The 15433-nt window shown below is 42.2% G+C and overlaps 1 protein-coding gene across 8 annotated transcripts in view; it reads left to right on the forward strand.

Moving 5' to 3' along the window:
• The window catches only part of ZMIZ1 (zinc finger MIZ-type containing 1), a 339908-nt gene that overhangs the window by 250171 nt on the left and 74304 nt on the right, over window positions 1-15433 (forward strand). Inside the window, exons 1-2 of one of the 8 annotated variants that reach the window (XM_057416421.1) lie at window positions 1901-2036; window positions 2555-2625. The exons of 6 other annotated variants lie outside the window; for them this stretch is intronic. The gene's annotated coding sequence lies outside the window, so the exon portion shown is untranslated. Of the gene's footprint in view, window positions 1-1893; window positions 2037-2554; window positions 2626-15433 lie in introns of those variants that run through there. One more of the 8 variants, XM_057416420.1, reaches the window with a different exon arrangement.

Below are 15433 nucleotides of genomic sequence, written 5' to 3' on the forward strand. Positions count from 1 at the left end.
CAGTTACATTAGTAGGGACTTTGGTCCTTGTTTGGGATTATTAGCACACTTCTCTTTACTGCTTTGCCAGTCCTCTAAACTCCTGCTTGCTGTTACCTCTTCTGCCAGCCCAGCTGGATAATTTACGGCTCTTTAAAGCATCCATCCACTCTGAAAGGCGATAAAAACAGTTGTAAGAGTTTCCGTACTTTTCTGTGACTGAATCTCAGATTTGATCAGGTGCAATGGGAAGTGCATTTTGTTCCAGAAGCCCCGTTTGTCCACCTCGCTCTCTGAGGACTTAGCTGAAGGCCTGCCCGCTCTGTACGGAGAGCCCACCTGCTATGGGTACCAGCCCCGCACTGTGCTTTGTACCACCTGTAGCAGCCGTGTTGTCAAGAGTCTTCCTTTGGTCAGGCTGGTGCAGCTCTGAGGTTGCCCAAGTGTTACAGAGGATTTGGTTTGCAATACTGCTTAGTCTGACAGCTGAGGAGAGAAAGCAATAACCCTGACAGGCTGACCTTGAGCTCATCACACGTCAGAAGTGGAAGTTAGGGGAAAAGCACGCTTACCTTTCACTTGTTTGAAGTGGATTCCCTGGGAATAAAAAAAAAAAAAAGGAACATGAAATCTGACAATGCTTTTTTTTTCTGGAATAATTTTTCGGAGAAGAGCTGCTCTTTGATATCTGTGATAGTTTATTGCTCCAGTCTGTCATGTTGCAGACTCTCCCTGCTAAGGTGTTTTTGAAGCACGCTGAAGTGACTGTAAGCATGGCAAGGAAAGCTGGGGCCAATTTTTCTCTGAAGGAATTTTGCTGAGGAGCCGGTATTTTTGTTTAATCCCTCCTTTTTTGCTGTTGCGTTTTGTTTGGGTTTTCGCTGGAGCCTGCAGGCTGACTGATCTGCGAAAGGGCCGGGTGCGCCTTTAAGAGGTGGAGGTACTTCGTGCAGGTTGTGCCGGGGGAGGAAGTGGCTCCCCACCGCAGGAGGTTGGCAGGAAAAGGCTGGTGTTAGGCTGGTCACAACTTAAACTGCCAGTTTTCCCTCTGAGAGGGAGCAAAAAAATTGTCACATTAGCTTCCTGTTCTTTTCTTCGACACTGACAGCTGAAAACGCTGTCCGCTAAAGGTTGCGTTGTGGTACAGTTTGATCTGTGAAACTTGTTTAAAACTCTTCCCTGGGCAGCGCTGAACTCGGAGTGGCGTGGGAGAGGGTGATGCTGTTCGGGGCAGTGGGCGGCCGGCTGAGGTGTAGGTCTGAACTCATAAAACCTATCCCAAGCGTGAGCCCGAGCCGGACAATCCCGGGAGCAGTAGCGGCTCCGGCCTGCAGCCCCTGACTGCCTGCGTGCCTCAGTTTCCCTCGGTCTCTGCGCCGAAGGGGCTCGTTGCGCTCCCCGCGGACGCGCCCCCGGTGCTAGTCGCCCTCGGGACTGCAGGCGGAGCCGCCGCTCCGCCACCCCGTCGGGCCGCCCGCCGCGGGCCCGGCCCCGCCGGTGCCTCCTGCCCGGCGCGGGCGGCGGCCGGTCCGGAAGGAAACTCCCGTCCACGGGGCTGCCCGAGCCGTGGCTGCTCCGCCGCCGCCGGGGCTGCTCCGGACGTTAATTAGCATGACTAGTTTGATGGATTTAGTCAACAGCATTCAGCAAACAGGGCAGGGGGGAAACAAGTGCGTAAGATTTCCCAAATCTAAAGACTTTTGAGCCCCGGTGCCCTCAGCGGTTTGTTACGCGGGCTCGAACAAGTGTTGCTGCCAATTAATTGATCGGGGGGATTTATTTTAGTATTTTGGCTGGGTGCCAGAGAGAGAGGCTTTGTCCTCGCGTTTTAAGCACCACCCCTCCTTGCAAGTTTGAAATGTGAGCTGCCTGGGTGTATTTTTTTTTTTTCCTCCTCTCTTTCTCTCTCTTCCTTCTGGCAAAGTGGCTGCGTGTGCGTGCGTGTGTGTGTGCGTGCATGAGTATGGGAGAAGGAGGGAGAGGTGTAATGGGAAAGCAAGAGATGGATCACTAGAGGCAGAAAAGAAAACCATCACTATCAGTAACATGCAGCTGAGGTGAGATTTTTCTGAGTGTTTGATTTTCTTAAAACCCTTTCAGAAGATTTAAAGCAGCCTTCTGCCATGCTGTGTGCTGAAGACGTACTCCTAAGCAATGTCATAGGGATGCTTACATGTATATTGCCGGTTTAGATCTGTTCGCGTACGTGTGAAGTTTTAAAGCTTAACCTGATTCTCTTTATTGTCTCTAGAGGGTTGTAGCTTGAGCACAAATAGCCTGTTGGCAAGTACGGCATGAGCCCATTAGCAAGACTCCATCTGTGATTGGTTTTGCCTGGAAACCGGGAGACAAGCAATGAATAATTGATGTGTGTTGTGCAGTAGCTGGACAGGCAAAGAGGAGAGAGAGAGGGAGAAACAGAGCAGGGTGCCCTCAGAGGGGGGAGAGCGAACACGCTTGAAAATAGCTACTGGCTGCCTTGTGCCGAGATGAAGGCAACCCCGGCTGCCTTTGTTCTGCACTGGCTGGGCTCTGCCTAGAAGTGTTCGCAGATATCTGTGGCCTTTCTCTGCAGCAGAAGGGAGGCAGGCGAGCCGAGGCGGTTGCAGAGGAGGACTAGGCTTTTGAATGAGATGTAACTTGGGGGTAAGTTGGCTTCCTCGGCGGGAGGGGGGCTTTGCGTGTGTAAGTAGCGACGCGAGTGTGAGTGTGTGCGTTGTCGCCTCGGGAAGACTGGGAGAGCGTGTGTGATTGTGTGTGTGTGCGCCGGTCGGGTGTGTGTGCCAGCGCGAGGGTGCATTGTGGGTAAGGCAGTGCTGCATGTTGTCACAGGGATGGCAGGCAGCAGGCAAGGAAACTGGGACGGGTTCGCACGCAGATGCGGGGAGAGATTCGGAGCTGCGAGAAGAAGATTCACGGTTTGCTCATTTAGCTGGACTTTACCATATTGCTGCTTTAGGGGGTGAACCGCTTACAGCTCACAAGAATCTTGCTTCTTATATCTGCCACCATAAAACCAAAATGCAACAGCAATTATCAGTGGCATTTTCTCCAACTTGAGCCTGCCTGGCACTGTCAAAACGTGAGGAGCTGTTCTGTGAACAGCAGTGGCAATACTGCTGCCACCATTTCATTTTTGCTGCCTTTATGAGGACCTTGCCATGCAGAACTCACATCTATGGCAAGCAGTCTCAAAGAAGATCCCAAAGAAGTAGTAGAATCAGTGGCAGTGTCGAGTATTCAAGTTGACATGTTTGCCCCTTGTGCTGAGTAGTTACAAGTTTATCTCTTTGCCTGTGTAAAAAAACAAAAATATATTTAATTTTCGTATGATTTATGGAGTTTTCAGGAAGTTTCAAAGTAGTGCTACCAGACTGGAATTCGGAATGGGGATTTATGTTTTGATTTAATTACTTGGATTAAAGCAGATAATAATGTCAAACTGGATAAAATGGTATACGTTAATGTACAATAAAAATGAAAGGCAAGAAATCTGTACAGCTTCAGTGTTCGCAACTTTGACATTGACAGCATGGTTTGTTGGGGGGAAGAGACTTGCTGTTATAGACAGCAGCTCTTGGATCAGTAAAATCACTGCATAAGATGGAATAGACTTTGCCTAAAGTAGTGTCAGTGATCCTGTGTCCACTGAAATCACTATCAAAATAAGTATTGACTTCAGTCATACAAACTACTTCCCCTGAGTTCAGATGCACCCATTGTAAGATCTGGCTGAAAATCCCATAGCATCTGTCAACTTTTGATTGCTCTCAGTAGACAGCCCTCATGGGGTGAACTGGCTGGTTCGAATCTCCTTTTATAACAACAACATATCTTGTCTCATAAAATTACAGAAGATGATGTTGATTCTGCAAGCCTGTATGTTTTGGAGAGAAAAATTGATGTGGAGACATTATTTCGTTCAAGAAATCGTGTCTCAATCAGGTTAAGGGAACCAGGTCGTTAGGCTGAAGTGACCTAAGAAAAACAATTAGCATGGCTGAAACATTACCTGGATTTTGAGTACATAAAATTAAGATCCAGCTAAAACTGTTCTAAGTTACCTAATATTTCCTTTAATTTGTTTTCAAGTTAGAACTTTATTACAGTTACATTGATAAAGTAAGTAGCAGCAGCTAATCATGCATAGAAGTAGAAGCTCCTCTCAGTCAAGTAATAGCATGTCTCCTCTGTGCTGTCACCGATCTGCTAAGCAGGATTTTGTTCCTCTTTTTGCTTAGCACTTAAATCAAGATGGCAGCTGAAGTGCAGTAGAACTTGTGAACAAAAGTTTGGTTTTATGTAAATTTACTTCAGAAGAACTCAGTAATGCTTCAGTTTGAGTTTAAGCCAACAGAAGAGTGTTACCAAAGGCTCAGTTTTGAATTTATGACTAAAATTTTGATTTTTTTAAAAAATTGCTTAACTTTAATTTGATTCCCACCAACCCCAGTTGTACCCCCTTCTGGAAGAGCCATCAAAAAATCTATGGGGAAATATGTTTGCAAATGCAGTGAGATTTCTCTTGTAAAGTCATCTGAATGTGCAAGGTATGGTTTCATGGTAGCAACTGAAAATACTGATCATAAGAGAGATTTGAAACTTAAGCCTTTAATCTTGTGTAGGCTGTAGTAAAATGGACACAAATGTCAAATCTGTGTGTGTCAGTGTCTCAGTGGTCCTTGCAGAAATGTTGCTTCAGTGAAACACATGTGCTCTGATCGGTATTTCTAGTGCCAAAAGTAGCAGTTAGGCCTGGAACCCTTATGCCAGATGCTCCAGGAACACCCAAGAAGGCTTGTCCCTATGTACCGCACACAGGACAGCTGTTGGTTACAAGGCAGAGAAATGTGCAAACAAGCAGAGAATAATAGAGGATACTTTGGGTTCAAATAAGAAACAATGTGTTGTTAACAGGTATTTTGTCAATTACAGTGAGATGATTTAGAATGGTCTGGCAAGACAGGCCTGCTTTTGCCCAGAAAAATTAGTATAGTAATTAGATTGAGTCTCTGACTCCAACTTCCCAAAGCCCCCCAGATTAAAAGATGTGTAAGACAAGCGAATAGTGGTTTTATGTGTCACAAGGTAAGCTGAGGACACAGAAGTTCACATGTTCTCCTCAGTTGTCGCTGGGGCTGTGACAACACAAGGCTGCTTTCCCATGTCCAGGACACGAGCAAAAGGGACATTACTGATCAGCAGCAATGAAAAATCTTACTAGAGTACAGCTGAGAAGAAACCAGCACCTTATGAGATTTTGCAATTGTGATTCCTTTTTTTCTTTTACAGCAAGGGAAAAGAGAATATTATATTAAACAGCAAAAGAGCAAATCAGGGAAGGAGCTGAGTGGGGGAAAACAAATAAACACAAAACCTTACCATGTAGAACATTGCTAAAATGATGACCCAGAGATCTCAGTGAAGATGCTCTCTGGTTTTGTTCCTCTCGGTTTGAGAACAGAGACTGCCCACAGGAAATACCTTCCTCTGAGGCTGCTCTGGCGAGTGGAACTTCTGTTTTGTCTTGGGTGGAACAAACAGAATAAGCTGCAGTTAACAGACAGCCTTGAGACTGCTATTGAGCAGCAGGGCAGCAAGGCTTTGCTCAAGGGAAAAAAAAAAGGGAGGGGAAAGTGACTTCCTCCCAGTCCTGCTCAGCTATTACTGCATTGTAGTTCAGAGCTATCCCAGCTAGAGCTGGGTGATCTAATCTCCGTGTCAGAAGCCTGACTGAGTAGCTAGTGGATAGCTGTGCAGCCAAGTGGATATGTTACTGCCTCCAGTACCTTGCAGGGTACAGCATATGGTGCAGCATAGGCATATCACGGCGATTTTAAAAATACCGTAGTAAGAAATGACCCCACTGCCCGTCCTCTAAATTTCATACCTTGCTGTGGTGGTGTTCCTTCTACTGCCTTTGCAGAAGAAACCAGAAGGTTCTGTGAAAAAAACATTAGACGTGGCATCTGTTTCACTGGAGTGCGGAGTTACTGATCTTTTCTTTGGAGTGACCAAAACAAGCAGATCCTTATAAAAATAGCTGAAAGCTAACATGCTGGAAAAATATATTGTGTTAATATCTCTTGGCTCTTCTAATGGCAGGATAGGGACAAAAACTCCACCAAGTATACTTGCTTCTGAAGTGCTTTAGCAAAGGGATGTTTAGGTATACAAAGCGGTTGTTCAAGAATTAACTAAAAGTCAACTTCCTCAATACTGAAACAATTTGAAGTTACTGAACAAAACCTTTTAAACCAGAATGTAAAAGGATAAGCCAGCCTTCAATTGAAATGGATGCTTCAGTAATTATCAGAGGTACACCAATGTGCAATAAAGCAAAGCAGTGATAGCTTTTAAGGCATGGTGATGAGTGCGTATCTGTTCATCATCAATGAGAAAGCAGCCAGCCAGTCTGGCACATACGTAGTCTCTTTCACTGAGGACTCAGTAAGGAGTCAAGAGAAGCCCGGAAAGAACACTTATTTTCCCTGGTTTCAATTGGAAGTTGCCTGAATAATTTTTTCCTTAAAAATCAAGACAAGGTATAGTTATAAAATAAAATAAGTGACACTGGGGCAGTAATTACTTCAGTGTGGGAGGCTGCCACTCAGCCTGTCTATCATAAATATTACACATTTCTCCAGTTCTTGACCTGGATCATTCTCAAATGTCTTGCATTCCCTGGAGTGTGTTACTAATCCTGACTCTGAGCTTGTTGGGGCTCATTCTGTTGACAGTAATCCAGTGTGACCAATGGCAGTTTTACCTATTCCAGGAGAAAAAAAAAAGTTAATTTTGTTCTCAGTTGTCTTTATTAGTACCCATCAAATGTTCAGGCACCCAGCTAAGCTCCCAATTCATGTTGTTTGTTGTAACTGAAGTGCAGGTCTCACCAGTTTGATGACTAATGTTTAACATTTTTAAATCAACTTCTAATCCTCTAACTAAATGTTCTTGTTAGTAGTTGGGGTTCTTTGTACCTCCTCGGTGCCCCTTATGTTTCTTAAATCTCTTAAATATCAGGAGGTAGGCAAGCTGGACTCCTGTCTGTGTTGACATCCTGAAAGGGACAAAACGCCACCATTTTTTTACCAGCTCATTGGAATGCTATTAGAAGATAATGTTAGAGTACCTGGATGGGTTCCTTCTTTTGCCTGCTTATCATTAAAACTATTTTGACTGGATTTCAAAATCGTTCTGACCCAACTTAGTTACAAATGAAGTGAGTAGAGCTGCAGCAGAAGCAGAACTAGGGCAACCTGGGATGCTCATAAAAATCACTTCTTTGCTTATTCTGGGTATCTTCTCTTACTCAAGCCCAAAAAGGTAACAGAGGGCTAATGGGAGATTGTCATATGACTCTTCAGTACTCAATTAGCTCTGCTAACCAGCTTTACTGACATGTTTGTTTTAGTGATTAAACGTATTTAACATTTTATTAACAACCTTTTTTCTCCCTTAGTAAGTGGTAGGAAAAGAAAAAAGCACCAAAGGCTGTTTCTGCCACTTTTGCCACTTACTTATCCATATTCTAGCCAGACTTCAAAGGAGAGTGTTAACAGTACTTTTACTGTCTTATCTACTGACACTATCCAACTGTTTAAAAAAGTTGAGTTTTTCAAGCATCGGCCTAACACCACAGCTTTCAGAGCAGCCTGTCACGATTTACTTATTCATACAGATTGCAGAGGCTTATGTAGTCTTGATCCTGCTTGATCTGCCAGCAGTATTTGCTTCTATTGATCACAGGCTGTTATTTGACTGCCTTGAGCAGCTTGTAGGTCTCCCTGGTTCTGTTAACGGGGTCTACTACAGATACTTCTCAGCATTCTCATTTTGTTGCTGTCGATAGTTTTAACCCCAGCCCTCCCACTCAAGACAGATGTGCCACAGGGTTGTGTCACACCCTTTGTGGTTTTTTATAAGTTTGGTAATACCTTAGTGAGCTTTGGCAGTGTAACTGGGGTTCTGTCTTTATTTGACTGTTAGCTCTGATTTATAGTGCATGTTTAGCAGTGTGCCTGTCTGTCATGTTTGGTTGTAAGTACGTAAAGACTCCTCCTGTAATAAAATGGCATAGTTTTGGAAGTAAGTGCTGGTCCTTCATGTTCCTATGTACCTTTTCATCCATATACATTCCTACTGTTTTTCTAGCAGTAGGGCAATTAAGAGGTTAATCTGGAAGAAACTTCTAAGCAATGTTGTCTTTTGCACATAGAGAAGCACTGTTACATTGTCCTGTTCCAGCCAGCTTTCCAAAATTCCTCAGCGTGGAAATACTGTAATTCCTTAATTGACCAGTTTACCTGAAAGTCCTTAAAGTGACTATCTAAAGTAATTTGTGGCTGCCAAGAAGTACGCTTCATTAGGCAAAAGGTAGAACTGGCTTTAAATCAGAAACATCCATGTGAGCTTTTATATGGCCTTTGTCCATTAGAAGCCAGAGATTTTAATCTTTTTACTAAATGACTTAATGGCTTGTGAATATACTTTAAAGCTTTTTGAAAAATAGAAGCATATATGGTCCTTGTGTATTTGTGTTGCTGGTTTTAATATGAGGGTGGCCTTCTTTGAAGATGCAATTAAGCTTCTGCCTGTTATTATTTGTGGATCCTTGTATAGTTTTCATAGAAAAATGGCCCAGCAGATGGTGTTTGAGCAGAAAGGGGAGAGAGCCAGTGGCTGACTCTTTGAAGAAGTATTTGAGATGGAGAATTACGAGGACCAAGTGATTTTGCTTGGAGGGAACACATCTAATATGTGATGACCCACTTTTCACCCTTCCATATAGATACTTTTGCATTTAGTGAGACTAGGATGTTGGCTTTCTGGCTTGCCTTGACATTCAGTAAACTGTTTCTTTGTCTCTACGTCTACAAAAAAATATCAGGGCAGGATTTATTCTCTCATAGTGAGCGTTTTGGACTTGGAGGTTTAGTTGATCATTAGTATGTAATACCCCATAATCTTGGATTATGTATTTTGCCATAAGCAGAACAGAAGATACGTTTTATAATTTCTCCTAGGAGTAGGTTATAAGAGATCTGGAAAAGGATGTTTTAATGTCCCATCTCAAGTGTTGACTTAAAATGGCTCACTTGAAGCACTCACAAGTCATGCTGCAAAGGCAAAAAATGTCCTTCTTGTTAAATGACTGTAATCTAAAATGTTATAGAGGGCTGAATGATTTATTGATGTATCTTTCAGAGGCATTTACCTGCACCTGTAGCCAGCCCATTCCATTTATTTTGGCTTGCTGACAAATTAACAAGCTATTTGTATGTCAGACTTGGTCAGTAGTCAACTCCCTCCTCCTTACATATTGAACAGCTTTTAATTTAATTGTCTGTGGTGTTGGCAATTTATTACCCAGATAGATGTCACTCAGAGGAGCTTGTATTTTTGTTGTTGTGTTTGTTTGTTTGTTTGTGGTTTGGGGTTTTTTGTTTAAAAAAGAAAATAAAAACTTGAAGATTTATTTTTGAATATGCTCATAGTGCCTTACAGAAGAGAGTATGTAGAAGAGAGCAGCTTTCAAGCCTTTTCCATACACAGAGGCAATGAGCTCTGCGATACCTTCCTTTCTCTTAAATAGTTTGGGATGTGAAATATTAGGGTTTATATTTAATGACTGGAATAAGCTGAACTCCATGATTATGGCCGTTGTCATTGTATCTAGACACCTGTGAGGAATGAGCAATCAGAATTGCATGTCAGAGTCGCAACTACGTAAATGTGTTGCATAAATACTCTCAGGCAGGGTTGAAGTGTGCCTTGCCACCTGCAGTGATTACACTGCTGCTCTTGAATAAGTTTTGCGGGGGATTTAAGGCAGAATTATTGTGTCCTGCTAAATTGTTTTACTGTTGGCTTAGACACTCCTCACAGTGAGGATCTGAGTGCTACTTTTCAAAGTCAGAATGCTATACTGTTACAGAGAGGCAGTGACAGGTTGCCTGGCTTGAGCTGCCAGGATGTCTCCTGCCTTGCTGCTCCTCTGAGGCACCACCACTGCTGTTCTCCAGCTGAAGAGAACTAGTGAAATCTATTCTATATGTCTGTTTTCTTAACCTTAATTAATCCAATCTTGTACTTTATGAACTTCATGTAACACATGAAATTTGAGTTTTGATGTAACGAAGAGGATTTTCGTGTCATATGAGCGTGCCTGGTGCTGGCCATCTTGGCCACCTGATTCTGCTAGGGCTCCCTGGGCCTGCAGGTGGTGGAAAGACCCAGCTATTTTTTTCCCCTTTTACAGTCATGGTTGCTAGTTGATGTTGGCACTGTACAGCTTGAAATGTTTTATGGTCTTACATCTGCTTAACCTTTAGTGTTTTCTGTCATCATCCGTCATGACCTGGTGGCCTATGGTTAGTAAAATGTGCCCTTGCAGACTGCCAGATACTGTAATGGAATTAGGCCCTTAAAATTATCAGAACTGTCAAAGGGGCTTACAATCCTGTAAGAGTTTTAAGTGGTTTCTTACCTCCATTTCAACACACATGTGACCTGAAGTGTTTTTTCTTGGGGTTTGGTTTTTTTTTTGTTCTGCTTTGTTTTACTTCCTATTAAAGTGGGGTGGAGGGGAAAAAAAATTTTCCTTGGCATATTTATAAGGAGTCTCCTCAGTTCTGTCCCAGATGTCTTTTTTTTGGCTCTTTTCTCTCTCTTGCACTTGCAGATTAAGCTCTGCAGATAATTTAGCAGGAACTTGTTCCTTTAAGTAAAAGAGTAAGGACACTTCGGTATGTGCATTAGTCAGTCAGTGTGCACTGAGGGCTGACACAAGGCAGGAGGGAACGTCAGGCTTGCTTTGAGAGGGTTAACAGCGTAATGCTCACAGAAGGTGCTGAACCGACACCTCTGGAAACAAATCTCCTCTGCAGAGTGAGTGTGGGAAGGGCAGGAACACTGTATAGTTAGTCCTGTTTACCAGCTCTGTGCCTGATCCTGGGCAGATAGCACTAGAGATGTGAGCTGGTTTATCTTTCGCTAGTTAGTTTTCATTGAACTGTGAAAATGGTGAAAGTAGTTTTGTAGCACCTTGGTGGTCACAGTGCCTGATGGTTATTAACAGTGAAAGATTCTGTAATGTTTCTGACCTGAGAGATATTACATGTGCCACACCCAATAGAAATTGAAATGTGCGGTAGAGAGGTAATTTGACTATGTCAAAACACAGCCCGTAGCTGAGTTTGACAAGTCCCCTATTCTTGAGCCTGTTTCATGAGTCTCAGTTCAAAGCAGTTTGTGAGGTTGTTGCATCTGAGCTGTTTGCCTCAAATTATTGCAAGTTGTTAATACTGCTTTTTTTAGTTAAAGGGTGATCTGATTTTGGCTGTTGAAGCGGTGCCACGCTGACTCAGTTTCTTACCACCAGCAGGGTGACACAAGGTGAAGAAAGAGAATAAAGCGAATAAAATGCTGCTGTTTGAAAATATGTCTTGTTTGAGACCTTATACATAAGTGATAGAGGGAAGTGCACTGCAGCCATTTCATTTGCAAGGAAAAGAACTGTTACAGAGATTTCTTTTACATCTCCATCGTTCTCGTATAGCACAATTAAGCAAGGTAAAAGAAACTGTGATCCCTGCCACTAAACTTTGTGTAGGCATTAGTCCCCTGAATAAAATTAACTATTAAAAAAAAAGGTTTGGATTGCCTGAGGTGACATTAATTGGAATAGACAATGGAACAAATTGGCCTCTGAGCAAGGAGGACAAACCATGAAATACCCGTCCTCCAAGAAAAGTAATTCCTGTTTCAGTTTTTAGAGCAATTTCAGTCAATGATAAATCTTGACCTGGAATGCTCCAAATGACCATCCTACAGCGGTGAGTATACTTCTCTTTTCTTTAGCATACAAATCTCAACAATCTTCCAGGGCCCCCACTGCCCTAAGCAAGAAGAGATGGAGGTGGAGGAATGAAATCAGTCATCAGGCGATGGGCTGTCCCTTCTGATCCAAGAGCTTGAGTATATTGACAGCTAATATTTTTCCTTCACAACAGTCTAGTGAATGATCTCATCAGCTGTTGCTAGCAGATGCAAGAATGATGAGCTTGTGGTAGCAAGACAGACATTACACTGTTTTCTGTGCTTGTCTTGGGATACGAGTGACAGACATGTCATCAACAGTTTTCTTTTTGAATAAAATTGGCCACAGCATTTTGAAAAGGTTCAAAGGAGATTAGGATTAGTTGCTTAGTGGAGGGAGAGAAGAGGACCCCTTCCCAGCATATGCTTCCTTTTGGTGAATGAAAGTTTGGGATTCTTTCTGGGAAAATGGATGTTTAAAGGCTGATTAGCTGTCTTAAGAGGAAGTACCTGAACTGTGGCTGTTTCTAACTTCATTACAAAGACATGGTAACACCTTGGAAAAAATAGAGAGCAATGAATGTCTCCTTTTAGTACTCACTGTTGTTTATTTAGCACAAAGGCCTCAGGTACATACTTTTTAATGGGTTTTTATTAATCAGGAAGAAAAAAGGCAGTTTATGCAGTCAGGCAAGCAATGTTGCAGTGTCCACATTCATCAGTGCTGATTCTGCTGTGTTCTTCTTAGTGCCAAGTCAAGCAAAGCTGATGCAGATCACTGGAAAATGGGTTGTCAGTGTTTAGGTTATTTAATCCTCAGTGTTGATTCCCAGTTGTGACCGTTTCTGTTACCAGTATGTTTACTTTGAGCTTCCTACTTCTCAATTGTAAGTATCTCTCCTGTAGTCAGAGCACATGTACCTAACCCATATGAACACTCAGAGCTTGCCAGTTATCCAAAATATTGGGTGACAGATACTTTGCTGGAAATACGTGTTTGGTTTTCCAGCCATGTACAAATTGAAAAAATTGTCAGGGTGACCCAAATCAGGTTGAAATGAGGGAACTTACTTGAATAAGGCAGAGCCTGATCATAAAATAACACTGTATACAAGTTAAACGTTTCTTGTTTTAGTGATGTCCTAAGTAGCAGCCTGAGTATTTCCTCTGCAGCTGAGTTCTGCCTACTTTCAACTCTGACTTTAATAGTTAATGGCACTTTCCCCTAACTCTGCCTCACTTTTTGCTTCTGTGCCTGCATTTGAGCAGTACCCCGACTATAAAAAAGTCTGTCTGACTGCAGTATGAAAGTTAATGTCCTAGTGTGAAAATAGTATTTATTATTCATTGTCTTTGGACTGAAATGTCTCTGCATTTGTGGGTCTTCACAAAGCCTGTCGAACTGCTGATAATTTTTCAAAAATCTCACTTTAGATAGTGCTTGTTGCCTTAAACTGAAGGGTGATTGTGGCTCTTGTTTTCTTGGGTTTCAATCAGTGGAATCCCAATAATCCACCCTTCTAATTTATGCCGTTTCAAGTTGTTGTAGAGTTTCACTCGTAGTATTTGGCAAACTTTTCATAATTCTTGAGAAGACTTTATATTGTTAACAGATTCAGGCATTTCCAAAACGTTTTTACCAGTTGTCACCATCTGAAACTGGAGTCTACAGTTGAGTTTTCCCATATGTATTTTCATTGTTTGCCTAATCTGTTTTGAGATCAGTTTTGCATGAATTAAGGACCCTAGGGGGAAAAAAAATAATCTAAGTGGTGCTTTCCAGAAGCTTCTGCTGCAGATTTCATTGATGATTAAGATAGTTCTTGCCTGTCCTTAACTCCCCTTTTTCTTCCTAATTACACTAGAGATTGAAGATTGTGTTACATACTGCATGAGTGGTAGTATCTACGCATACTAGTATTGAATCAAGTGGCAAAATAAATCATAATCAAATTTCATCCAGTGATGCTAATTTCTCTCAAAAGCTGGAAGGTAGCTCTACCTATGTAGGAAATAGAATAGACTTGTGTTCTGGTTTGACAGTACTATACGCAGGGAAAAGATGAAAAAGAGAGAGGGCAAGAAAAGGCTCCCAAACCAGCAATTCTGTTGTAATTATGGAATTACTAACATTTTAAATGTTTAAACTTTGACTACTATAAATTAGCTGTCAGACCAGTAACTTCTGCCTACCCTTTACAAGCCGTTCACATTTTCCTGCAGAGCTGCGTATGCTTCCCATTTCATAATCTGAACTCTGAAAGTCTGCCTACTCTCTACTGAACTTTAGTTTTACATGACATGAGAGGCATGCACCTTTTGGGAGATAGCTTGTTACTTGCTTTCAGTGATCTGTCTGAAACCTGGAAGAAAGGCATTAAGCAACCACAATAAGGAATTTTGTGCAGTAAGGATGAGATCACCTGAAGTGAGATCTGCACATAAAACTTGTGTGAACATGGAAATGTCATTAAGGACTATGTTTATTTACAACTCTTGATACAGGCAAAAGTGTCAGGGTAGGTATAGTTCTATAACAAAAATGGCCTTTTGCTGATGCAGCTAGTTTCACTCAAGGAATTAGAATAAGCTATAAACTAGCAAGATCACTTTTCTTTACTGATATAAACTGTATTTGCAGTAAGCACATACATCAAACTTTTTGAGGGTGGTTGTGCTGACAGAATACTTGTGAAAATGGTCACAAGGAATGGAAGAGGCAGGAAATATATTCCTGGAAGTAGCTAGATGTCTTAATGTGTATATGAGCTTTCCAACCTTTTCACTAAGCACTTTTTTATAGGTGACGCTCTTTTGTTATCCCATACTGCGTATTCAAACTCAGATTGTGCCTTGAATTAGTCAGTGTAGTTGGTATGAAGATGCATTGGTAACGTATGAGGTTAGTTGAGGTGCGTGTTCCAGCAAATGTTTCCAAAGACTCCCTCCTGGATGTTCTTCAGCGTCTCCCTCTGAAACAGCCCTCTTCCCCATAGCATCTTTTTTTCTTTGTGTCATGGATCATCCGTGAGTAACTGCAAACTTGCGTAATCTACAAATTCTGTGCGAGAAAAAAGGCTGCCTTCTGAAGATTGGTAAGCAGTTGAACTACACCAAAATGTTATATTCTGTATGCTTGTTCGTGAGAGTCATCTTGGTGTTATGGAAATGCAGAAGTAAGGCTTTACTCCCTGAGAAGTATTTTTAGGATCAGTCTAATGCAGATCTGTATGTAATTTGGAGGTTTCAGTCCAGAAGGGCTTGATCCCACCCTGAGTTTCATTTTGAGTTCCAGGTTCAAAGAACTATCAAAGAAATCATGAACTCAGTTTAAGTGGGCTTGACTTCATTAACAGCCATGTCTTCCATATTCATCACTGAATTTGCAGTTGCCCGGAACTGTTGACCAAAATGTATCCCAACCCCTCTTGCTCTTTCAGCAACCTCAGCTGTGTTTCCTTTAATAATTTCCTGAAAAAGCAGTTTAGCCTGGTTTTGGTATAAAAATATTCAGCTCTAGCTCTGGGTGAAAACTTTTTCATACATTTCCAAGAGCTTTTTTTTTTGCTCTTCCATGCAGCGACCTGCCCTTTGGAAAGAAATCGGGACTTACCAGAGCAAGGCATTTCTG

This window comes from Pezoporus wallicus, unplaced genomic scaffold (assembly GCF_028554395.1).
Source record: "Pezoporus wallicus isolate ANWC-B61680 ecotype Strahan unplaced genomic scaffold, APGP_CSIRO_Pwel_v1 contig_2012, whole genome shotgun sequence".
NCBI lineage: Eukaryota > Metazoa > Chordata > Aves > Psittaciformes > Psittacidae > Pezoporus > Pezoporus wallicus.